Genomic DNA, 11,425 nt, shown 5'->3' on the forward strand with positions numbered 1-11,425 from the left:
TATGTGTCTGTCTATCCCTCTTCTCTCCTCTCTGCACAGACCATACAAACGCTTCACACCGCGTGGCCGCTGCCATTCTAACCTGGTGGTTCCAGCGCGCACGACCCACGTGGAGTTCCAGGTCTCCGGCAGCCTCTGGAACTGCCGATCTGCGGCCAACAAGGCAGAGTTCATCTCAGCCTATGCGTCCCTCCAGTCCCTCGACTTCTTGGCACTGACGGAAACATGGATTACCACTGACAACACTGCTACTCCTACTGCTCTCGCCTCGTCTGCCCACGTGTTCTCGCACACCCCGAGAGCTTCTGGTCAGCGGGGCGGTGGCACTGGGATCCTCATCTCTCCCAAGTGGACATTCTCTCTTTCTCCCCTGACCCATCTGTCTATCGCCTCCTTTGAATTCCATGCTGTCACAGTTACCAGCCCTTTCAAGCTTAACATCCTTATCATTTATCGCCCTCCAGGTTCCCTTGGAGAGTTCATCAATGAGCTTGACGCCCTGATAAGTTCCTTTCCTGAGGATGGCTCACCTCTCACAGTTCTGGGTGACTTTAACCTCCCCACGTCTACCTTTGACTCATTCCTCTCTGCCTCCTTCTTTCCACTCCTCTCCTCTTTTGACCTCACCCTCTCACCTTCCCCCCCTACTCACAAGGCAGGCAATACGCTTGACCTCATCTTTACTAGATGCTGTTCTTCCACTAATCTCACTGCAACTCCCCTCCAAGTCTCCGACCACTACCTTGTATCCTTTTCCCTCTCGCTCTCATCCAACACTTCCCACACTGCCCCTACTCGGATGGTATCGCGCCGTCCCAACCTTCGCTCTCTCTCCCCCGCTACTCTCTCCTCTTCCATCCTATCATCTCTTCCCTCTGCTCAAACCTTCTCCAACCTATCTCCTGATTCTGCCTCCTCAACCCTCCTCTCCTCCCTTTCTGCATCCTTTGACTCTCTATGTCCCCTATCCTCCAGGCCGGCTCGGTCCTCCCCTCCTGCTCCGTGGCTCGACGACTCACTGCGAGCTCACAGAACAGGGCTCCGGGCAGCCGAGCGGAAATGGAGGAAAACTCGCCTCCCTGCGGACCTGGCATCCTTTCACTCCCTCCTCTCTACATTCTCCTCTTCTGTCTCTGCTGCTAAAGCCACTTTCTACCACTCTAAATTCCAAGCATCTGCCTCTAACCCTAGGAAGCTCTTTGCCACCTTCTCCTCCCTCCTGAATCCTCCTCCCCCTCCTCCCCCCTCCTCCCTCTCTGCGGATGACTTCGTCAACCATTTTGAAAAGAAGGTCGACGACATCCGATCCTCGTTTGCTAAGTCAAACGACACCGCTGGTTCTGCTCACACTGCCCTACCCTGTGCTTTGACCTCTTTCTCCCCTCTCTCTCCAGATGAAATCTCGCGTCTTGTGACGGCCGGCCGCCCAACAACCTGCCCGCTTGACCCTATCCCCTCCTCTCTTCTCCAGACCATTTCCGGAGACCTTCTCCCTTACCTCACCTCGCTCATCAACTCATCCTTGACCGCTGGCTACGTCCCTTCCGTCTTCAAGAGAGCGAGAGTTGCACCCCTTCTGAAAAAACCTACACTCGATCCCTCCGATGTCAACAACTACAGACCAGTATCCCTTCTTTCTTTTCTCTCCAAAACTATTGAACGTGCCGTCCTTGGCCAGCTCTCCTGCTATCTCTCTCAGAATGACCTTCTTGATCCAAATCAGTCAGGTTTCAAGACTAGTCATTCAACTGAGACTGCTCTTCTCTGTGTCACGGAGGCGCTCCGCACTGCTAAAGCTAACTCTCTCTCCTCTGCTCTCATCCTTCTAGACCTATCGGCTGCCTTTGATACTGTGAACCATCAGATCCTCCTCTCCACCCTCTCCGAGCTGGGCATCTCCGGCGCGGCCCACGCTTGGATTGCGTCCTACCTGACAGGTCGCTCCTACCAGGTGGCATGGCGAGAATCTGTCTCCGCACCACGTGCTCTCACCACTGGTGTCCCCCAGGGCTCTGTTCTAGGCCCTCTCCTATTCTCGCTATACACCAAGTCACTTGGCTCTGTCATATCCTCACATGGCCTCTCCTATCATTGCTATGCAGACGACACACAATTAATCTTCTCCTTTCCCCCCTCTGATAACCAGGTGGCGAATCGCATCTCTGCATGTCTGGCAGACATATCAGTGTGGATGACGGATCACCACCTCAAGCTGAACCTCGGCAAGACGGAGCTGCTCTTCCTCCCGGGGAAGGACTGCCCGTTCCATGATCTCGCCATCACGGTTGACAACTCCATTGTGTCCTCCTCCCAGAGCGCTAAGAACCTTGGCGTGATCCTGGACAACACCCTGTCGTTCTCAACTCACATCAAGGCGGTGACCCGTTCCTGTAGGTTCATGCTCTACAACATTCGCAGAGTACGACCCTGCCTCACACAGGAAGCGGCGCAGGTCCTAATCCAGGCACTTGTCATCTCCCGTCTGGATTACTGCAACTCGCTGTTGGCTGGGCTCCCTGCCTGTGCCATTAAACCCCTACAACTCATCCAGAACGCCGCAGCCCGTCTGGTGTTCAACCTTCCCAAGTTCTCTCACGTCACCCCGCTCCTCCGCTCTCTCCACTGGCTTCCAGTTGAAGCTCGCATCCGCTACAAGACCATGGTGCTTGCCTACGGAGCTGTGAGGGGAACGGCACCTCCGTACCTTCAGGCTCTGATCAGGCCCTACACCCAAACAAGGGCACTGCGTTCATCCACCTCTGGCCTGCTCGCCTCCCTACCTCTGAGGAAGTACAGTTCCCGCTCAGCCCAGTCAAAACTGTTCGCTGCTCTGGCACCCCAATGGTGGAACAAACTCCCTCACGACGCCAGGTCAGCGGAGTCAATCACCACCTTCCGGAGACAATTGAAACCCCACCTCTTTAAGGAATACCTAGGATAGGATAAAGTAATCCTCCTAACCCCCCCCTCCCCCTTAAAAGAGTTAGATGCACTATTGTAAAGTGGTTGTTCCACTGGATATCATAAGGTGAATGCACCAATTTGTAAGTCGCTCTGGATAAGAGCGTCTGCTAAATGACTTAAATGTAATGTAAATGTGTGGTGCAATGACAACTCCTGGGTGGGAGTGGTGTGGTGCAATGACAACTCCTGGGTGGGAGTGGTGTGGTGACAACTCCTGGGTGGGAGTGGTGTGGTGCAATGACAACTCCTGGGTGGGAGTGGTGTGGTGCAATGACAACTCCTGGGTGGGAGTGGTGTGGTGCAATGACAACTCCTGGGTGGGAGTGGTGTGGTGACAACTCCTGGGTGGGAGTGGTGTGGTGCAATGACAACTCCTGGGTGGGAGTGGTGTGGTGTAATGACAACTCCTGGGTGGGAGTGGTGTGGTGCAATGACAACTCCTGGGTGGGAGTGGAGTGGTGTCAACTCCTGGGTGGGAGTGGTGTGGTGACAACTCCTGGGTGGGAGTGGGGTGGTGACAACTCCTGGGTGGGAGTGGAGTGGTGACAACTCTTGGGTGGGAGTGGTGTGGTGACAACTCCTGGGTGGGAGTGGAGTGGTGACAACTCCTGGGTGGGAGTGGTGTGGTGACAACTCCTGGGTGGGAGTGGAGTGGTGACAACTCCTGGGTGGGAGTGGAGTGGTGACAACTCCTGGGTGGGAGTGGTGTGGTGTAATGACAACTCCTGGGGAAATTAGCTCTTTGATCCATAATGATAACATTAGTGCATTCATTTGTGACGTGAATTACTGTGAATTTTTGCTTTTTTCAATCGCTTTGATGCAATTTTCACAGGTACGTGGTAGATTTTCACAACTCTGTGTACAAAACTCAAACCAGATCATCAAAAAGGCAGTTGTTTTAAAACTCTAAGCACATTTTCAATTGATTAAGTACAACACACAAAATCACTTTTTCACCAAACTTAGTGTTTCATCTCACATTACTTTTGATAAGATTCTCTTCTCATTTGTTAAAATACATGTGACTATTACTTACAGCTCATAACTAATAATCACGAAACCGTTTAGTAAACCAATAGATGTTAAACTGGATTGTCTTAATAATCACTAAATCTTTTAGTAAACCTATAGATGTTAAACTGGATTGTCTTAATAATCACTAAACCGTTTAGTAAACCTATAGATGTTAAACTGGATTGTCTACTACAGATTTTGAGAACTACAGTACATAATGAAAATGTATGTCTGTAAAGTAGAAACATATAAAGTATGATATATACTGTAATGTACTACTATGATTTTAGTTTAATACTACAGTGGGCTAAATGAGGGTCACACAGAGTGTTTCTTGGTAGTCTTAAACAAATCTACTTTGAAACAAAAGTCTACACCTCACACACATGGTTATGGGCTTAAACAAAAGAAGACACCTGTACCATGTCAGATATAGACATTTATTACATTTTGAGTTTGCATTCCAACATTACATGTTATATACATCACAGAAGACTGAAATATAACAAAACTGTTTGTCATAGAAACACTGGGTTTTTGTCATAAAAAAGTATAATATCTGTATTAATTATGAAATTATGCAGGAAAAGGCAACAGAAATCTGATATTGATAAAATAGGGGTTCACCCTGCTTTACTCAAATTGTATTGGCCAGTACAGAATTGTAAAACCGTAATACATGCCATTTAGTTATCAGACGCTTTTATCCAAAGTGACAACAGTAAGTCTAAACAGTTGTGACCCCAGTGGGCATTGAAACCACTAGTCTTACGAACTGAGTTACGTACAGGACCACTACAACACATAGGTACAATACAATACTGTAAAATACAATGCACGATTACAATACATGAGCGTACCGCCCTTCTTCTGGCCATGGATGAAACATGCAATGACATCAATGCAGACCTATGTCAGGCTTGGATTCGCCATGCCATACGGTTTTTACCAGGTACATGAACAATGAGGACATTTACTGCGATGTCAATGAGAACCTATAGACGGGTTGGTTGTTTAGCAACAAAACCGATGCGTGTGCAACTATGGGACAAAACAGACAGGGTTGGCTTAGATTGTTGACAACATGTAAACTATATTTAGTCTTCAATGTTTATTAAAAACAAATACATTTGCTCAATGAGCACTTGTTGTCTCTCAAATCCATCTTTACAGTTGCTGGTTAGCTAGTTAGCGAATTTTTGCCATATTAGCATTGACATGAAATCAGTCAAGACACTTCTAAACAGGACAAGGTATCAAGAACAAGATACAACTAGCTGAAACTAGTCACCTACGATTCCCCACATGACAGCGTCTTGTCATTGTTGCTAGCTACCTGGCCATCCAGAATCAGGCTTGATGCAAACTAGTGCCTCCTAAATGTTATGTTTCTCAGATTTCTATTTCATTTTTCATTTGATTACAGTACAATTATGTTATATCTGAATGATAGATTTATATTTTGGATCAATGATTGAGAAAGATGTCTTGAATGACTACACCTCTGATCACACATTGGATATAAATGATGGAAATGTGATGTTCAGTCAACTTAATGGGTAGCGCAGGTGTATTTCCTAATGTGAGAACTGTAAGGTCATTGAAAGAACTGTAGCATACTGAATTCAAAGGGACATTTTGAAACATGTATATTATATTTGTCACTATTGAATTAACTGGTTGTCAAAATAACTCAATTGAGAAGATATTATTATGTTGTGGTGATTAAATCAATATTCTCATGATATTTCACAGATCATTTCGGATCGATGGTTGTGTGGTGAAAGATGTCTTCGAACAAAATTAATTCAATACGTTTTGATTATGAGACTTGCTGCATTACAAGTGCAGCTTTGAAAATTCACCACGTAAGCAGTTGAAAACCCCCAGTAATCTTGGTTTGACTATTTCCATCCATCTTTCATGTCAGCCATATTTGACTTTGTCTAGTTGTTCTGTCCACCAGCAGGTAGCGGGAGCGCCTGTGTCCAATGTGCTGCTGTGCCTCAGTGAGACATGTCTGTTGTCTCTCTGGCCTGTTCTGTTGAGGATTCACAACACTGCTTACTCTGCTGTGTCTGCAAAAACTCAACTTGTGAATATGATTACCACATTGTTGACAAGCAAGTTCTCTCTCGCTCTCGCTCTCTCTCTCTCTTACTTTCTGTCTCGATCTAGCCCTCGATCTAGCCCCCTCTTGATCTAGCCCTCCCCCTCTGTGTCTCAATGTGTCTCAGCTGTGTTGTCCTAGGCGTGAAGGCTTTGTGCTTCAGGCCTCTCTATCCTCCCACAATCCCACAATCTGTCTATCTCTCCCTCCAACCCTCTCTCTCCAACCTTAACTCTTTCTGTAAATCCCTCCCCATCCCTCTCTCTCTCTCTCTCTTCATCCCTCTCTCTCTCTCTCTTCATCCCTCTCTCTCTCTCTCTCTCTCTCTTCATCCCTCTTCCTCTCTCTCACTCTCCATTACTCCACCACCCATTCTCTCTTCCTCTGTTTCCCTTCACCCCTCTTTCTCTATCCCCCGCTCTCTCCTCCGGGTTGTGTTTAGTATTCATCCATCTGTCCGGTAATCAGAGCGAGCAGTTGCTTTTGGGTCGTTCCACGAATATAGTACATTTTGCGCCCCTTTGATGTTTTAAGTAGAAATTGTGCAACAATATTGCATTTTTAAAGCCTGTTATATTAAATTAAGTGACCTTTAATATAGACCACGTGGAAAATTAAATATGTCAGATTTTTTATATGAATAAAGACTTGCTAAAGTTGCAGCATTTTGACATGTCCCTCATCATGTTTTCAGACTTCTAGGAAGATTTTAACTCACACAACCCCAACATTTCCCCAAGTTTTCACCATCATTGCAATGCCCTAGTTATGTTCTTGCTTTGACAAAGTAATTTCTGATTATTAATTATTCAATGTGATTAGTGATTCATTTATGTCTGTCCCTCATTTTAAGGTCTATATTTCTAATGTTACCTGAACTGAACTCCCTTTTTAATATGGGGAAACCATTCCGATTTAAATGATACCATTTTGAAGAAACATTGAATAGTCAAATCTCAGTGTAGAACCAGGTGAGCTTTTCTGGTGTTTTGTTGTGGAAAACTGAGCGTGTTGAGTATAACACGTCAACCATGTTACCAATAGATAGATCGGCTAGAAATGTTTCAACAATTTCATTTTTTGGGTGAAGTTTATATTAAAATGCCCCTCCTTGTTGCACACAATAAGCTTCCATTCCCCCTGCTACAAGGGGATTTATGGCTGATTTAAGAAAACTTTAACCATGTCACAGTCAACCTTGTTACAGTCAATCTTGTAACAGTCAACCCTGTTACGGTCAACCCTGTAACTTTAACGTCACTTCAATGGCACTAACTATAGTCTTGTTAGTTTTACCCCTTGAGATGGAAAACATATTTTTTTGAAGTTGAACAAGTGCTCTTTATGACAGAACGTTAACACTGACCCTTATCCCCTCCCTCCATCTATAATCAGCACAGTGACTGTTCCTCCTACGTACATCTTAATGCTAACCATCAGCCCCCCTGCACACCCCCTCATTTAGACACCACTTACAGTACCAACAGTAGCCTACCACAGCTCACAGAGAACACATCCAGGTCATAGAGTTTGTGTGTCTGAGCTGCGTGGTTTGTGTTTGGATACCTGCTGAACAGCACTGAGAGAAACATCTAATCGTCTCCTACACTTCAGTATTGTCTGGCCGACCAAGGAGCATCAGTATTTTATACCCAGTACGCACGGATGTTTGACGGACCTTCAAGCCACGTTCAAAGCTAAGATGCCCTTATCACACAGCCTCTGAGATATTGATGTTATTAGAGAGACGAGCCCTTTATGTCTCCAACTCCAGCTCTCCTGTCCACGACTCCTGTCCACGACACACAGTCCACGACTCCTGTCCACGACACACAGTCCCTTTAACTCTAGCTCTCCTGTCCACGACTCCTGTCCACGACACACAGTCCACGACTCCTGTCCACGACACACAGTCCCTTTAACTCTAGCTCTCCTGTCCACGACACACAGTCCCATTCATCAGGCTGGAGAACATGCCTCCTCCAGATCCTCCGGAGCCTCTCACTGTAGAGAGAACCCATAAGGAGACGGAGTGTGGTACAGTGACCTCCAGAAGTACGTTAGCCCATCATGCATGATCTAACATATACGGTAGATCCCTTCCATGTGTTTATCTGTGGGATCCCATAGAGCTGATATATGGCCCCATAACGGTCAGGCTGGGGCTCTGTTTACATTCACTCTGTTGATGAGTGGGAGAGGAGAATGCAGTTATGTTTCTTATGGAGACATACAATGCATTCGGAAAGTATTCAGACCTCTTGACTTTTCCAAATTGTGTTACGTAACAGCATTATTCTAAAATAGATTTGAAAAACATCCTCATCAAACTAAACACAATACCCCATAATGACAAAGCAAAATCTGTTTGATTTTTGAAAATGTACACTGCTCAACAAAAATAAAGGGAACAGTTAAACAACACAATGTAACTCCAAGTCAATCACACTTCTGTGAAATCAAACTGTCCACTTAGAAAGCAAAACTGATTGACAATACATTTCACATGCTGTTGTGCAAATGGAATAGACAAAAGGTGGAAATTATAGGCAATTAGCAAGACACCCCCAATAAAGGAGTGGTTCTGCAGGTGGTGACCACAGACCACTTCTCAGTTCCTATGCTCCATGGCTGATGCTTTGGTCACTTTTGAATGCTGGCGGTGCTTTCACTCTAGTGGTAGCATGAGACGGAGTCTACAACCCACACAAGTGGCTCAGGTAGTGCAGCTCATCCAGGATGGCACATCAATGCGAGCTGTGGCAAGAAGGTTTGCTGTGTCTGTCAGCGTAGTGTCCAGAGCATGGAGGCGCTACCAGGAGACAGGCCAGTACATCAGGAGACGTGGAGGAGGCCGTAGGAGGGCAACAACCTAGCAGCAGGACCGCTACCTCCGCCTTTGTGCAAGGACGAGCACTGCCAGAGCCCTGCAAAATGACCTCCAGCTGGCCACAAATGTGCATGTGTCTGCTCAAACGGTCAGAAACAGACTCCATGAGGGTGGTATGAGGGCCCGATGTCCACAGGTGGGGGTTGTGCTTACAGCCCAACACCGTGCAGGACGTTTGGCATTTGCCAAAGTATTCAAATGCTCTACTCAGTACTTTGTTGAAGCACCTTTGGCAGAGATAACAGCCTAGAGTCTTCTTGGGTATGATGCTACAAGCTTGTCACACCTGTATTTGGAGAGTTTCTCCCATTCCTCTCTGCAGATCCTCTCAAGCTCTGTCAGGTTGGATGGGGAGCGTTGCTGCAGAGCTATTTTCAGGTCTCTCCAGAGATGTTCGATCGGGTTCAAGTCCGGGCTCTGGCTGGGCCACTCAAGAACATTCAGAGACTTGTCCTGAAGCCAGTCCTGTGCTGTCTTGGCTGTGTGCTTAGGGTCGTGGTCCTGTTGGAAGGTGAACCTTCGCCCCAGTCTGAGGTCCTGAGCGCTCTGGAGCAGGTTTTCATGTACTTTGCTGCATTCATCTTTGCCTCAATCCTGACTAGTCTCCCAGTCCCTGCCGCTGAAAATCATCCCAATAGCATGATTCTGCCACCACCATGCTTCAGTGTAGGGATGGTGCCACAGTTGGACTCCAATCAAGTTGTACAAACATCTCAAGGATGACAAATGGAAACAGGATGCACCTGAGCTCAATTTTAAGTCTTATAGCAAAGGGTCTGAATACTTATGTAAATAAGGTATTTCTGTTTTTGCAAAAATTTCAAAAATCCTGTTTTTGGTTTGTCATTATGGGGTATTGTATGTAGATTGATGAGGATGTGTTTTATTGAAGCAATTTTAGAATAAGGCTGTAACAAAACAAAATGTGGAAAAAGTCAAATGGTCTGACTACTTTCCTAAGGCACCGTACATCATACACATGCTCACACACACACTAAAAGAAACACACAAAAAAATCAGACACTCTCTCACACACACACACACACACACACACACACACACACACACACACACACACACACACACACACACACACACACACACACACACACACACACACACACACACACACACACACACACACACACACACACACACACACACACACACACACACACACACACACACACACACACGTAAAGCCCTCTCTCTGAAAGTCTTCTATAAAGAGGACCAATAGACAACCCCCCTGCCTAGTAATAGTGGTTAGGGGCCTTCTAATTTGTCCGCTGTGGTTGCACCCCAACACCTTCTGACATCACCCCAGTACATTATTGGCCTCATTAGCAATATTTTATAAGGCTGTATCCAATAAGGCTGTATAGGGCTGTATCCTATAAGGCTGTATCCTATAAGGCTGTATAAGGCTGTATCCTATAAGGCTGTATAGGGCTGTATCCTATAAGGCTGTATAAGGCTGTATCCTCTAAGGTTGTATCCTATAAGGCTGAGTAAGGCTGTATCCTATAAGGCTGTATCTTATAAGGCTGTATCCCATAAGACTGTATCCTATAAGGCTGTATCCTATGAGGCTGTATCCTATAAGGCTGTATCCTATGCTGTATCCTATAAGGCTGTATCCTATAAGGCTGTATCCCATAAGGCTGTATCCTATAAGGCTGTATCCTATGAGGCTGTATCCTATGAGGCTGTATCCTATAAGGCTGTATCCTATGCTGTATCATATAAGGCTGTATCCTATAAGGCTGAGTAAGGCTGTATCCTATAAGGCTGTATCCTATGAGGCTGTATCCTATAAGGCTGTATCCTATAAGGCTGTATCCTATAAGGCTGTATCCTATAAGGTTGTATCCTATGAGGCTGTATCCTATAAGGCTGTATCCTATAAGGTTGTATCCTATGAGGCTGTATCCTATAAGGTTGTATCCTATAAGGTTGTATCCTATGAGGCTTTATCCTATAAGGTTGTATCCTATAAGGCTGTATCCTATAAGGCTGTATCCTATAAGGCTGTATCCTATAAGGCTTTATCCTATAAGGTTGTATCCTATAAGGCTGTATCCTATGAGGCTGTATCCTATAAGGTTGTATCCTTTAAGGCTGTATCCTATAAGGCTGTATCCTTTAAGGTTGTATCCTATAAGGCTGTATCCTATAAGGCTGTATCCTATAAGGTTGTATCCTATAAGGCTGTATCCTATAAGGTTGTATCCTATAAGGTTGATTCCTATAAGGCTGTATCCTATAAGGCTGTATCCTATAAGGCTGTATCCTATAAGGCTGTATCCTATAAGGTTGATTCCTATAAGGCTGTATCCTATAAGGCTGTATCCTATAAAGCTGTATCCCATAAGGCTGTATAAGGCTGTATCCTATAAGGCTGTATCCTATAAGGCTGTATCCTATAAGGCTGTATCCTATAA

This window comes from Salvelinus alpinus, chromosome 7, assembly GCF_045679555.1.
Source record: "Salvelinus alpinus chromosome 7, SLU_Salpinus.1, whole genome shotgun sequence".
Lineage (NCBI taxonomy): Eukaryota > Metazoa > Chordata > Actinopteri > Salmoniformes > Salmonidae > Salvelinus > Salvelinus alpinus.